We start from the raw sequence: 16952 nt of genomic DNA on the forward strand, positions 1-16952 counted from the left end.
TTTACTTTCTTATTGCTGGAAGTGAAAATGGAAGCTAAGTTTTTTAATCTTTGTCTTAGTTTCTTTTCATGTAATGCCATTTAATCTTTCTCTGGCATACAGCATCCTTACTGGTTGATTTCTCATATATATTATGTAGCTTAGATTAGTACGAATTCTCCTATGTTTTTATGTTGGTATGTAGAATAGAACAGTATGATTTCTTTCTTTTGCTCCTAAGTTTATATGATGATATATAGCTTGAAACATTAATCTATGATATTATGTGGTTTAGGGTGTATTGATAATAATAATAATTATAATAAAAGTTTTGAATATTAACATACATTAAAAAAAGAAAAAGTGTCCATCTTGCAAAAACATTATGCCCACCTACCCTTATTTTTTCATTATAAATGTACATGACTGTTGTAGTAAGAGTCATTGACACTCCTGGCAGATTGGAAGAATGGACTAGCTGAACTCTTATAAAGAGTAGTGGTTGGTAGTAGTCAGGGAGAGTGTTTTGGTAGTCTTACAGAGTACATTGTGTGAACACATTGATTAAACCTTCACTACCTAATTTTATATATACCAACCACCAGGAGTGTCAGTGACTTTCTCCCTAGCTAATCGTACTCCTGTTCTGTGTATAGAGGTTTCCCCTCTCTGTATCCATATTTTTGAATGCATGCACCTGTCAGCTTACCATATAAATGTACGTATGTATTTATGTGAGAGTTGAATCATGGTTAGGTCATCAGATAAGATTGCTTTTATGTGTGACAGATGCACAGGAACAATAGGTACTAAGAGCATGAGAGACTTAAACTCTCTCAAATGCCCAGGAGGCACTCTTGAGGTAGAAGATAGTTTCTGCTATTTAGGTGACCAAATTAGTAACGGTGGTGGATGCTCTGAAAGTATTGTTTCTACAATAAGAATAGGATGGGGGAAGTTCAGAGAACTACTGCTTCTGTTGGCAGCAAAAGGACTCACTCATAGAGTGAAAGATAGATTACATGATGCTTGTGTGAGAACAGCTATGTTACATGGTAGTGTGACATGGGCTCTGACTGCAGAGGAGATGCACAGACTGGAGAGGAATGAAGGTAGTATGCTCCATTGGATTTGCAACATCAGAATGCCTGACCAACAAAGCACAACTGTGTTGAGAGAAAAGTTAGGCATAAGAGCAATTAAATGTGGTATGCAGCAGAGGTGAATGCATTGGTTTGGGAATGTGATGTGTATGAGTAAAGACAGATGTATAAAGGAGTGCCAATTACTGAAAGGGGATGGTAACTGTGGAAGAGGGAGACCCAGGAAGACATGGGATGACGTGGTGAGGACCGATCTTAGGATATTGGGGCTCATGGAGGAAATGACAATGGACTGAGATATGAAGTTCTAGAGAAGACCTGTCCATGAAACTGAGTGCTAGAATTGTTGTGTCCCACGTACATGTAAAAACACACTTTTCACCCATTTTACGCTAAAAAACCGAACTACATCTCCTCTTCTAAACTGCATTCTCACAACTTCATAAACTATGATTGTTTTCCAGTCCCCTTTTTGCCCTCGCTGCCCTGCTCACTGTATCCCTGCTCCCCCCACCCCACCCTATTTTTATATCCAGGCTCTATGCTCAGATCTTTGTTACTTGTGTGTATACCCTAGCACTACATCTCTCTCCCACTCTCTCTTACACTATTGCTGTTTCCTACTCTCTCTCTCTCTCTTCTCTCATTTTTCCTCTAACTAGGTAACCAAGTATCTCTTTTACATCAGCACACTTGTTTCTAGCCTCTTTCTTGTACCTCTCTCTCACTCTCTATCTCTTTTCTCTCTCTCTCACTAGGTAACCATGTACTTCCTCTATAGCAAGAGGAAGTACATGGTTACCTGCCTATTTCTGCCTCCCTATTTCTCTATCACACTCTAACTTTTCATCATTTGATACTGGACCACCTCTAATACTCCCTCTGTTGTGGCAAGGCACCTGATTCTGTCTCTTTGTCGCACTCTCACCTTTTATCCTCTGACACAAGTTTCCCTCTTCAAATGCTCCTGCCTCTCTCATAATTCCTTGTCTTGCAAGTTACTTGGTGACCCTGCCAGTGCTGGTGCCACATTAAAAGCATCCACTCCACACTGTAATGTGGTTGGCATTTGGAAGGGCATCCATCTGTAAAAATCATGTCAAAACTAAACTTGCTTGTACTAATACCATGTAAAAAGGACTGAGTGCACTCTATGGAGTGGTTGGTGTTAAGAAGGGCACCCAGCTGTAAAATCCCTGCCAAAACAGACGCAGTAGCCTAGGGTAGTTTTTCTATTTGGCCAGCTTATGTCACCCATCCTACCTATGCATGCATGGAAGATGGATGTTAAAGAATGATGATGATGATCTTACATATAATAAAACACATGTCCTGTTGGTCATGCTTGGGAAAGCAGAGTAAAACAACAGAATGGGTGTGAGTGACAGTCAGAGGCAGTAAAGCAGGTGAACAGCGTTTAAAGGTTTTGCTCTAAAGACACTGATATGTTAATTAAAATAAAACCGGAAATATTTATCATAAATTGCATTTAGTTTATGAGTTTCATACTCACATACACAGATATCTATATATATAAAACTGAGAATGTGTGTCTGTCTGTCTGTGTGAATCCCTAAAACTTGAGAACTACGCAACCAATTTCATTCAAATTTTACGCATGCCTTACTTAGGGTCCATGTAGTGTCATGGGCAAAAACAATTTTTTAACTTTTTCCCTAGGGCGACCCCACAGCAATATCATATCTTCTTCACTATTTCAGTATTGCATGTTAAAAGTGAAACAAAAACATTTCTCTATTGTAATGTCAGATACTTTCACTTTAATACTGAAACTAATAAAGTCAAACTATTATATAAGAGGGATGAACCATTAACAGTGGACATCCATTTTGCTAGAAGAAGATCCACTATGGTCTTATATGCTACACCACTGGTTTTCAATTCATATTAATCAAATTAATATTCAATTTCTCACTCTTATTATTTGAAATTTAAATCTAAACCCAGGACCATGTGTTTTGGAACGAAGTTTGTTACTACACAGCTACACCTGCACCTATGTACGTGTGTATAGCTGTATATGTATACATTTATTTCTATACATATAGATGTATATGTATACATGTATATGTGTAGATGTACATGTAATATGTACACATATATTCACATATATACATGCATACATATATACACCCATACAAACATACGCACAGACACACACAAACACATATAGGTGCAGGTGTGGCTGTGTGGTAACAAACTTCATTCCAAAACACATAGTCCTGGGTTCAGTCCCACTGTGTGGTGACTTGGCATGTGTCTTCTGCTCTAGCCTCAGACCAACCAAAGCCTTGTCAGTGGATTTTGTGGACAGAAACTGAAAGAAATCAATCGTATATATATGTATGTATTTACATAAGTGTGTGTGTGTGTCTTTGTGTTTCTCCCTCATATCTACCTCACAACTGGTGTTTGTTTATTTACATCTGCATAACTTACTGGTTTTACAAAAAGAAACTGATAGAATAAGTACCAGGCTAATCAAAATAAAAAAAACCCCACTAGGCAGTATCTCCTATTTTTGTTTGCCCATACAATTTATCTTTGTGTGTGTGTGTTTGTGTGTATACCTACATATATATATATCGATTTCGTAGACAGAAACTTAAAGAAATCAATCGCATATATATGTATGTATACGACTGATTTCTTGTACAAAGGCGGCGAGCTGGCAGAAACGTTAGCACGCCGGGCGAAATGCGTTGCCGTATTTCGTCTGCCATTACGTTCCGAGTTCAAATTCCGCCGAGGTCGACTTTGCCTTTCATCCTTCCAGGGTCGATAAATTAAGTACCAGTTACGCACTGGGGTCGATGTAATCGACTTAATCCGTTTGTCTGTCCTTGTTTGTCTCCTCTGTGTTTAGCCCCTTGTGGGTAGTAAAGAAATATATATATGTATGTATATATTTAAGTGCATGTGTGTGACTTTGTTTCTATGTTTCACCCTCATCACTGCTTCACAACTGCTGTTCATTTATTTACATCCCGATAACTTACTGGTTTCACAAAAAGAAACTAATAGAATAAGTACCAGGCTTATCAACATAAAAAAAGCACTACGCTGTGTCTCATATTTTTGTTTGCCCACTCAGTTGTATCTATCAATTTATCTTTGTGTGTGTGTGTGTCTATATATATATGTATATATACATACATACATACATACATATATATATATATATATTATATATATATATATATATTATATATATATATATATATATATATATAATATATATATAAGTATTTGTATATATATATATATATATATAAGTATTTGTATATATATATATAAGTATATATATATAAGTATTTGTGAAGGAAATCTAATTCTCGGCGACAACTATGATTGTCACACGCTGACGAGAGGTCAATACCTCGAAACTCGAGTCCGTGTGTATCATAAGTTGAAGACGGGAAGGATGACTTCCCTTTGCAAATACTGACAGGACACAGATAGTGTGTCTATGGCCAGCTGGAGGAGTGTGTCCTCCTGGGGCTAAAAACTACAGTAGCATCCACCCTTAGGGGTTAGCCATATTGAAATGGCAAAAATACGTCACAATGTGTTACCGCTACTGTATATAACTCACTTTGATATTTATCATTGTTTGATTTCACTTTTTCAATATCAGCGACAGTGGGCGCTGGAAAAAGTATAAGTATTTGTGAAGGAAATCTAATTCTCGGCGACAACTATGATTGTCACACGCTGACGAGAGGTCAATACCTCGAAACTCGAGTCCGTGTGTATCATAAGTTGAAGACGTGAAGGATGACTTCCCTTTGCAAATACTGACAGGACACAGATAGTGTGTCTATGGCCAGCTGGAGGAGTGTGTCCTCCTGGGGCTAAAAACTACAGTAGCATCCACCCTTAGGGGTTAGCCATATTGAAATGGCAAAAATACGTCACGATGTGTTACCGCTACTGTATATAACTCACTTTGATATTTATCATTGTTTGATTTCACTTTTTCAATATCAGCGACAGTGGGCGCTGGAAAAAGTATAAGTATTTGTGAAGGAAATCTAATTCTCGGCGACAACTATGATTGTCACACGCTGACGAGAGGTCAATACCTCGAAACTCGAGTCCGTGTGTATCATAAGTTGAAGACGTGAAGGATGACTTCCCTTTGCAAATACTGACAGGACACAGATAGTGTGTCTATGGCCAGCTGGAGGAGTGTGTCCTCCTGGGGCTAAAAACTACAGTAGCATCCACCCTTAGGGGTTAGCCATATTGAAATGGCAAAAATACGTCACGATATATATATATATATATATATATATATATATATATATATATATATATATATATGTATGTATATATATATATATATATATATATATACACATGTAAGTATATGTGTACATTCATATTTATTATATCAAAGACAATGTCATTTTGTGTTCGTGTATTACTTATACATTTGAAAACCGCTGCACCGATCATAATGAAATTTGGAACACAAAATCGAAGCCTAGGGAGAAGAGTAATGCTGTGTGTTTCATGCAATTTCATGGACCAAAATTACTGAATGGATCCTTATGATATTTGAAACTTAGATTCAATGCATAAGGGCGGGTATAATGCAATATGTTTGGTTTGAATTTCGGATGGCTTAAAGGGAGCAGAACCCCCATGAAAATTCATAAATTTTCGATGTTGATGATATTTCAACCATAGGTCATTGACACACATCAAGAAGTATTCTCAAAGTTTCCACTTCACATGAGGATTCTAAGACACTCTAATGGGGGCCTTAACTCCCAAACTTTACTCATTCTTTTATGATTCAAAACTACATCAAAAGTACTGAATGGATCTTTACGAAATTTGGAAATTATATTCTATGCATAAGGGCCACAACCCCCATGACAATTCATATATTTTTCCTATTGATGAAATTTTAACCATAGATATTAGATACAAATGAAGTAATATTTATAAAATTTCATCTTCTTACGAGTTAGAAAGACCCCTTCATGGGGACTTAACACCCACAATTTTGTCCTTTTATCTAAGCAAAGACAAATAGTTGTACTCTTGGAAGCTGTGGGGCCCTCCGAGCATAGAAGATGAGCATTATTTGTAATTCAATGGTACAACAGTGTAACAGTTTGCTTTGACATACACTTAGATTGTGATTTCTGCAATGTGCTGCATAAATTGTCAAGTAAATGAGAGGCACCTTTGCCTCCACTGATTCAGTTGCAAAGTGTTGAGTAAAGTTATTTGATTGCAGATCTCCTTTCAGTCTTTTTATTATCACTGGGTCACACATAGTCATCACATGGTAACATTGATTTCAAGGCCTTCCCAGATGAGTGACTGGTTATTCAAAGACATTTATAGATTGTATATTTATTCTGTCCAGTTACGTATCAGTATAGTGGTCATTTGCAAACTCCAACTTTCATTTCTCCTTAGCCCTCATGTCACACAGTTGTTAATGTTTATTTCAGTTGGGTCACACCCTTCCAATTGCTATAGATTCGTAATGTATCTTATGGCTGTGCCTGTCACCTGCATGGTGAGGAATCCTACATTGGGAGTGGTAACAACTAGGGTACTGTAGCTGACTGCTTATTGTGATCATTTGTCTTTTGTAGCTTTGCTCTCTTTTACAAACCCAGTGGACATATATTTCCTATTTCAAAGAAATTCAAACAATAGATATAAGACACAAGTTAAAAAGATTCTCAATAATTCAACTTCTCTGGTTGACATTAAGATGTCCACCCCCAATAGGTGCGTTAACTCTCACATTTTAGAGCTCCATGACCTCCATTTTTCAGGAACAAAATCCTTTTAACAGGTTCTATAAGACTGGAATTTTGGAATATGTGCATAAAAATCAGTAGTATGGGATACATGTGGCACGATTACAATTTTGTTTGGATGTGTAAAGAGGGAAATAACCCTCAACTGCAATTTTGATGAAATTCGAAACATAGGTATTCCAGTTCATTACAGAAAATATAACAAAAATGTCTAATTCTTCAATTGTATGTAACTCGGGCAACGCTGGGTAACTCTGCTAGTATAAATATATACATATGAAATTAAATATTTTGTTTTCAAAATATTATTGTTCACATAACATAGCCTATATATAAATGCTATGTGAACGATTTTATATATATATATATACTAGCTGAAGGTGACCCGCTCTACGCGCGGGTAAGAGTGTAGTTGTTACTTTCTGTTGCTTCCTTTCAGCACGTAAAAAGCACCATCCGAACGTGGCTGATTGCAGTACCGCCTTGACTTGCTTCTGTGCCGGTGGCACGTAAAAAGTACCAACCGATCGTTGCCGCTGTGAGCCCCCCTGGCACCTGTGCCGGCGGCACGAAAAAAGCACCCTTTACACTCACCTGTAGAAACACTGCCAGATCAGACTGGAGCCTGGTGCAGCTTCCTGGCTTCCCAGACCCCGGTCACACTGTCCAACCCGTGCTAGCATGGAAAACGGACGTTAAACGATGATGATGATGATGATTCTCCCTCTTTGTTTCTCTCTCCTTTCTCTCTCACTTTCCCACTCTCTTAATTTTCTTTTCTCTCGGACTCTCCCTCGCTTTCTCTTACTCTCTATCTTTATCTATCTCTCTCCCATTTATAAACAACAGAAGATCTTGAGTAAGTTGAGAAATAAAATATTTAGAAAGATCAATCATAAATATCAGGCAGTGGCAACGAAAATGTCTGAAAAACCAAAAACCAAAAACAAAAACAAAAACATAAAAAAAATATAATATATAAAATATATAAAATATAAAATTGAAAAATTTAAATTATTTAAATTGAAAATAAAATTTATTAAATTATATTTATAATTTGTTTAAAAATATATATAACTATGAAAAAGTATGAAAAAGTTTAATATACATAAATACAGATATATACACTTTGTATATATACATTATATATACATATTTATATATAGAACACACACACACATACATTATATATACATATTTATATATAGAACACACGTACACACACACAGTGCGGAAAACAGACGTTAAACGATGATGATGATGATGATGATGATTTATATATAGAACACACACACACAAACACACACACATATAAATGAACACAAGAATATCTGATTCATAATATTTGTTCTCATGCTTGTATGTTGTTGGTGACAGACAGATACATAAAAGAACGTCGATGTGATGGGAAGGTAAGGAAACAGAGTGAGTGAAAAAGAGAGGAAATAGCGAGATTGATTTTAGGAAGACAGATACTTTAAATAACGGTAGTGTCATTGTCAAAGTTATATTTGAAGGGGAGTGAGAGGGTAATGGAGGAAATAGCGTGAGTGAGGAAGATGGCCCCTAGCAACCACACCTTCTAAGGTAGCCCACAGGCATCGTCACCTCATTCTATATGTCACTGTAAATTTTGGAGCGAATCGGACGGGATGTAGTGGAATTGAAAGCGATCCAAGCGGTAAAAACGCATTTCAGTTTTATATATAGAGACATATATTGAGTTTAAAGGCATATATTATCCTGGTGGTTACTGTCTTTTCTCTCAAGTCAGTTTCGGCTGTCTGTATGTAGTACTTGAGCTAACAATGAGTTGTTAGTCCCTGGTAACTTCTCTCATTGGGTCATTCTGTGTGTCTTGTTCAGGACTGCATATGTTCTGTAGAATAATTAATAACTTTCGTATTGACAAAGAGTCTGGAGATTTTTCACACTCATAATTTTATTTAACAGTTATTTACAGCATATTTTCTGGACCTACATGTGTTTCAGCTACAATGACTGCACACTGTTTGATATGCAATCTAGCTGTTGGTAGGTGCAGTTTCCTCAGGGTCCTGCACCCTAGACCATTTTGAAGTAAACTTAAGGGATCAATAAACTGAATGAATAAAGTGTCTGCTTGTTGGTGTTCAGTGGGAGGTAGGTGTGATATTAATAATCATTGAAATCTTGACCTAGGGTTCACCTCTACTATTGTTGTAAGTGAATCTAAACATGGTCCTAAAATAGGTCAAGGTTGAATTAAATGTGTATGTAGATTTATTATTAATTCTAAAAATTTATTGTTCCTCCTGTTGCAAAGAGTACATTATTATTGTAGGGGTATTCTATTATGTTTGATTTATATTTTTGGTTCTTGGTTTCTCAATTATTATTGTTGTTGTTATTATTATTATTATATATAGTGTCATGTGTTTATTTAAATTGTTTAAATGTATATCTTCTTGTGTAAAGGCATCTCAGTGCTCATTCCTGCCTTGTGTTTATTAGATTAAAATTTGAAGTGAAAATTTGGTACATTTCCTCTATGCATAAATCACATCTCTTACCACCTATTTTATAAGGTTTAGCTCAACTAATAATATCCCAGCCTATCGAATAGATTTTATTATTGTAGTGGAATATATAGATAGTACAATGTGTTTGATGTGGCTGTGTGTATGTTATCACAAGAGTCCATACAGAGATGAAAGAATAAATACAAGATCTATACATTTACTACATAAAAAATATATTTAATTCTTCTTTCAATGATAATACATGGAATCAAATTGTAGAAGCTAGTTGAATGAAGTAATCTTATGCAAGAAAATTCAGAGATAGGAAATGTAGAACAATAGCGAAGTGGTAGCTTTCAGTCATATCAGCTATGAAGCATAGCAACGACATGAATGGCTCTAAGTCTAAAGCTGTTTTTATTAATGGAACACTAGACATTCTAGAATTTCCAAGAGAAACGCCAAGCTTCTTGAATAATTAAGAATCATGTTTCTTGACAATGATTCTTCAAGAAATTCAGAAAGGGAGGTTGCTCTATGATCTTTCTTGCAAGAGAGATCATTCAACTATCTATCTACTGCTACACTATCTTTCAGTGACCAAACAAGCTTAGTTAGGCTAGTGTTATGTACTTTGTCCCTATATTTAAAAGAATTTAAATGACTAGCTATCCTTTGTTTGACAAAACTAATATAAAAAATATTCCTTATTTCCTGAGGTAACTTTACATCTGCAGACTACGTTTTTAGTCTTACATCTAAAATTTAATGGACATTGTTTATTCCTTGTACAATCACATGTACTGGTTCCATTTCTATGATTATTTTCTCTCTTGGCTTCACTTGGGGTGATTTCTAAATTATTTTACCAATTTTTAGACTGCATATTGAATGGTGCTAGGTTGCATACCAAATAGTGCACAGTCATTGCAGTTGAAATGTGTAGGTCTGAAAAATCTGCTGTAAATAATTCTTAAATCAAATTATGGATGTGAAAAGTTTCCAGTCTCCTTGTGATTATATATGTATAATCATAAGTCTCCTTATGATTATATATATATATATATATATATATATATATATATATATATATATATATATATAAAACTGAGAATGTGTGTCTGTCTGTCTGTGTGTTTCCCTAAAACTTGAGAACTACACAACCAATTTCATTCAAATTTTACACATGCCTTACTTAAGGTCCGGGGAGTGTCATTGGCAAAGAAAATGTTAACTTTTTCCCTAGGGTGACCCCACAGCAATATCTTCTCCACTATTTCATTATTACGTGTTAAAAGTGAAACAAAAACATCTCTCTATTGTAATGCAGACACTTTCATTTTAATACTGAAACTATTAAAATGAAAGTATTATATAACAGGGATGAACCATAAATAGTGGTCATCGTTTTTGCTAGAAGATCCGCTATGGTCTTATATGCTACACCACTGGTTTTCAATTCATATTAATCAAATTAATATTCAATTTTTCACCCTTATTATGTGTGTGTGTGTGTGTGTGTGTGTGTGTGTATTAGCAATTCGTATAAAATTGCATCAATGACTTGAACTTGAATTAGTGGTTTCACATAAATGGGGATACATTAAAAAGGTTTGTTGTTATTATTACTGTTTGACTATTGTAATCACGTTTGTTGGTTCCTCGTCAGGGAAATGTTGTTGTGTTGCATTTGTTAAATAATTGTAAACCGTAACCCTCCCCCTTTCGGAGAAGGGGCTTTGGTTATTGTTTAAAAATTGATTTGCGTCCCTGTTTGGGAAAATTGACAATATTTTCACCGTCTTTACGGAAGCGTTTTTGTTAAAGTGCCTTCAATAGAAGAAAGTCCAAAAATCCATTTCGCTGCAGCCGTACACTTCTGTACAAGAGGGAGGACAAGATCCAATTGATCGAAATTGCAAGAGATGGGCCTACAATTCCAGTCTGTTATATATTTTGAGTATTGTTATCACTAGCGATATCAAGATATAACTTTGTATTTTGTATTTTATGTGTAGATGTCTATATATATATATGTACATGTAATATGTACACATATATATACACATATATACATGCATAATATATCTACCCATACACACATACGCAAACACACACTTACATAGGGGCAGGTGTGGCTGTGTGGTAACAAACTACGTTCGAAACACATGGTCCTGGGTTCAGTCCCACTGTGTGGTGACTTGGCATGTGTCTTCTGCTGTAGCCTCAGACCAACAAAAGCCTTGTCAGTGGATTTTGTACATATATACAGGTATACATACATATATATACATGCATACATACATATTCGGCATAAACACTCTACCACTACAACTAATAACTGTTGGGAACACTTTCAAACCTGCCTTACATTCGAACCGGAATCTCAACGCCCGAGTTTTCCATCTGAAGTTAATCTCTCTCATGGAGCTCATACAAAAAGGGCAAGTCTTTGGGCCCTTACAATGTGACATGTACACAATCGAGTGGCAAAAACATGCTTATAACCTGCTTTGGCTCTGAACGAAGATCAATTCCAATGACATCGACAAGATAATCTCAGCAGAGCATCCTGATCCAGCTTTAGACAAAGAACTATACAAAATAGTTAAAGCAAACATGGTACATGGTCCATGTGGGCGTGGATTCAACATAAACACATCATGCTTGAAGGACAGCATATGTTCAAAAAGATTTCCAAGGAGGTTCCTACAAGAAACTCAGACAGGTGCTGATGGGTATCCATCATACAGACGCAGAAAACCAGAAGACGGAGGTTTCACAGCAACTATCGGGCAGCACGATATTGATAATAGATAGATTGTTCCATACTGCCTACTCCTGTCAAAGACTTTCAATGCCCACATCAACGTTGAGTTTTGCAACTCCGTTAAATCCATCAAGTACGTTTGCAAATATGACAACAAGGGTTCTGACGCTGCAATGTTTGGGCTTCAACAAGAAGAATACTGCCAGGATGAGGTGACGCATTATCAGGTGGGACGGTACATAAGTATGCAATTTTAGGAGAGGCTGCTTTATCACAATCACCTAAAAGTCTCAGGGCACTATTTGCAGTATTACTACAGGCATACGAACTGTGTGATCCGGCCACTCTATGGCTCAAATATAGAGACAACCTGGCTGAAGACTTTCAGCGCCAAGCTCAACTGCTCTATCCTGACATGGAGGGTATCAGCAATGAAATCTATAACAAAACACTCATTGACATTGAAGACAGAATTGCTAAACTGGGTGGAAATGAATTGTCGACGTATGGCCTGCCACAAGCATTCAGGTCAGGGTCAAATAGCCTTCCCATTGCTGTCATTTGTGAAACAACCTACGACACTGAAGTGCTTTCAAAGTACATTGTTGAAAATGAGCCTAAATTACTTCCGGACCAGCTGCAGGCCTACAGAACTATTCTTAACATTCTATGCCAATGTGAGGGACGAATCTTCTTCCTCGATGCTCCTTGAGGGACAGGAAAAACATTTATTACAAAGCTTCTCCTTGCAGAAGTTACGCAGTATCAGGACATTGCAGTAGCTGTAGCCTCCTCTGGCATTGCAGCTACTTTGTTACCCGGTGGCAGGACAGCACACTCAACTTTTAAACTCCCTCTCAATTTAGCAGCATCCGAAATGCCTTCATGCAACATCAACAAAAGCTCAGATCAGGGACAAGTACTTAAAATGTGTCATCTAATTGTCTGGGATGAGTGCACTATGGCTCACAAGGGAGCTTTGGAAGCATTAGATAGAGCTCTGAAAGACATCCGAGACTGTCAGGCTCCAATGGGAGGTGTAACGCTTCTGTTGTCAGGTGATTTCAGGCAAACTCTTCCTGTCATTCCGAAAGGCACTAGAGCAGATGAAGTACAAGCATGCCTAAAGTCCTCTACCCTGTGGCATTATATTACAATCCTCAGTCTCACCACTAACATGAGAGCTCGGCTACACGGCGACAGAATGTCCACAAAGTTTGCACAGGACATTTTGACACTTGGTGAAGGCAAGATGCCTCTCGATGCTGCAGGACAAATGGAAGTGTGGTCATTTTCCTCTGTTGTTAATTCTGTAGATGACCTCAAAAACAAAGTCTTTCCCAACTTCACACAAAATTACCAAAATCACAACTGACTGTGTGAAAGAGCAATATTAGCTCCAAAAAACGTTGCTGTTAACAAAATTAATCAACAGCTAATGCATTCTCTTCCCGGCACTATACACACTTACAAGTCTGTTGATACAATTCCAGATATAAATGAAGTTGTGAACTATCCTCCTGAATTTCTCAATCCACTGGAGCCTCCTGGACTACCTCCACACATATTAGCACTTAAAGTTGGAACTCCTGTAATGCTACTCTGCAATCTGGAACCACCAAGACTTTGCAATGGAACACGACTGGTGATAAAGAAAATGATGTCACGTGTTATCAAGGCGATCATTCTTTCTGGGTGTGGAAAAGGTGATGTCTTTATTCCAAGATTTCCTCTTACTCCATCAGGAGCAGAAATTCCATTTACATTCAGAAGACTGCAATTCCCCCTTCGTGTCAGCTTTGCCATGTCCATTAACAAATCTCAGGGTCAAACCCTCTCTAGCTGGTCTTCTCTTGGAAGAGCCCTGCTTCTCGCATGGGCAACTGTATGTTGGCTGCTCAAGAGTAGGAACCAAAAGAAACCTTTTGGTATATGCTCCACAAGGAAAAACAAGGAACATTGTTTACAACGAGGTGTTATAATCTCCACAACCAGGAGGTATATACATGATCCCCTTTTTTTTAACAAACTTCATGTACTTTCATGTATTTATATTAATATACATATATGTGTGTGTGTATCCATATATATATAACAGAAAAGTCTAATTCTTCAATTGAATGTAACCGGGCAACGCCAGGTATCTCTGCTAGTATCTCTCTATATATAAAACTGAGAATGTGTGTCTGTCTGTCTGTCTGTCTCTGTGTGTTTCCCCAAAACTTGAGAACTACACAACTAATTTCATTCTAATTTTACACATGCCTTACTTAGGGTCCATGTAGTTTCATGGGAAAAAAAAAGTTCAACTTCTTGCCTAGAGCGAGCCCATAGCAATATCATATCTTCTCCACTATTTCAGTATTACGTGTTAAAAGTGAAACAAAAACATTTCTCTATTTTATGTCAGATACTTTCACTTCAACAATAAAAATAATAATAACAATTGAATTATATGTAGTAAGTAATAATTAAAATCAAACTAAAGCATAATATAGTCGTAACATAACAAAAGTAAAAATAGCAATTGGTATAAAATTGCATCAATGACTTGATCTTGAATAAGTGGTTTCACATGAATGGGAATAAATTAAAAATAAAATTAGCGTGCAGAAATGGAATAGTCCAGATGGATAATAAAAAATTAAATTAAAGAAAAGACTATTGTCTATAAAGTATACAATGTAGAGAAAAAAGAAGATTTGAACACCTGGAGGAAAGCACCATTGAAAAGTGTCTTGGTGCGACTATGAAAGATATCTAATCAGAGGTGGTAAATTCGCCACAATAGACGCAAGGTTTGAGTCAACGGAGCATGCAAGGGAGTACTCGACTCGAACTTGCAAAGTGGAAATATTTTATTTTTACCTTTATATCTGGGACATAGGATGTGCTGGATAAAAATTAAAAATGTCCCCACCCTTTCAGAAGTTGAGGTAGGCTGGGTTGTAGCCACACTTCTATACAAGAGGGAGGACAAGATACAATTGATCGAAATTGCAAGAGAGGGGCTTACAATTCCAGTCTGTTATATATTTTGAGTATTGTTATCACTAGCGATATCAAGATATAACTTTGTATTTTGTATTCTTTGTGTAGATGTATATATATAGATGTACATATAATATGTACACATATATATACACATATATACATGCACTAGCACTATGACCTGGCAACGACGGGTCATAATGCTAGTATATATATATATATATATATATATATATATATATATATATATATCATAATGCTAGTATATATATATATATATATATATATATATATATATATATATATAATATATATATATATATATATATATATATATATATATATACATAAGGCAAATAAGAAAATGGAGAGGATATCAAATCAACAAACATCAGCCAGTAAACATTCAATTATATCTATTTATTAAATAATTATAAACATATAACCACATGGTTCTGGGTTCAGCTCCATTGCGTGGCACCTTGGACAAGTGTCTTCTACTATAGCCTTGGGCCAACCAAAGCCTTGTGAGTGGATTTGGTAGACAGAAACTGAAAGAAGCCTGTTGTATATATATATACATACATGTATTTATATGTTTGTTTGTCTGTGTTTGTCTCTCCACCATCGCTTGACAACTGATGCTGGTGTGTTTACGTCCCCGTCACTTAGCCGTTCAGCAAGAGAGACCGATAGAATAAGTACTAGGCTTACAAAGAATAAGTCCTGGGGTTGATTTGCTCAACTAAAGGCGGTGCTCCAGCATGGCCACAGTCAAATGACAAATAAATTAAAAATTTGTGTGAGTGATACAAATTAATGATTGAAATAAGTCAATAACTGCATAAACAGATACATATATATATATATATGTGTGTGTGTGTGTGTGTAATATATATTTGCATTGTTGATTGCAAATTTGGGTAAACAATTTGTTTCTTTTTCTTTGCTGTAGTACAACCTGTAAAGTCATGGTGACAGAAATAGCAATCATTAGAGTGATCTTTCTGCTCACACCAAATCATTGGCACACCAAACTTCATGTGAACGTTTTTTCTTGCATACCAGGCACTCAATGTCTTCACACATGTAAGGCAACACACATGACTTATCCTGGTCTCCTAAGTAACAATCGAAGTACGCCTTATATTTTCTTGATATGGCATGTAATACTGTGCTTTTCTTTAGCAAAAGTCAGTTCCCCACAGATATAACAGAATCTGTTTGGATCGTTTTTGCACTCATTGTTGAAAACAAATAAGATCTGAAAGATAAAAATAACATTAAACACAAGCTTTGAATCACATTGAATCTCTAGCCCTGGGTTGAAACACATTTTACAATGCAGTGGAGAATTTTATTTAATAATAATGACAAAAAGGGTATACAGTGACAATTTTGTAGAAACCCTGCCTAATTCAACAAAAAGAAGGCCAGAAATGGATTTCCCATGTCATTTTGCATATAAAAATGGCCACAGATCTCTTGTACTTTTTTGAGTGTTGCACTGTGTTATTTATAGTTAGTCCCAAACTTGAGTTTCTGTATTAATGAACAAATAAATTAATTTGTCATCTCTCTGTGGGATCGCCTCAGACAATATATAATTATGTAGCAAATACACACCAAAATTCCATGTGTGCTGCATACTTATACATTTATGTTTTCAATCCAAGTGCAGTCATATAGTTAGCAGCAAATAATAAAATTAAAACTGCTTACCAATCTTTGAAATTATGAAAATATTATACACTTTGAAATTATGAAAATATTATACACTTTTATATATGAAAAT

General features: G+C 36.1%; 1 protein-coding gene across 3 annotated transcripts in view; it reads left to right on the forward strand.

Annotated features, from left to right (window-relative positions):
* The window catches only part of LOC115212167 (HORMA domain-containing protein 1-like), a 557209-nt gene that overhangs the window by 243101 nt on the left and 297156 nt on the right, over positions 1–16952 (forward strand). The gene's annotated exons all lie outside the window — the stretch shown is intronic.

Source organism: Octopus sinensis, linkage group LG5, assembly GCF_006345805.1.
Source record: "Octopus sinensis linkage group LG5, ASM634580v1, whole genome shotgun sequence".
In the NCBI taxonomy this organism is placed as follows: domain Eukaryota; kingdom Metazoa; phylum Mollusca; class Cephalopoda; order Octopoda; family Octopodidae; genus Octopus; species Octopus sinensis.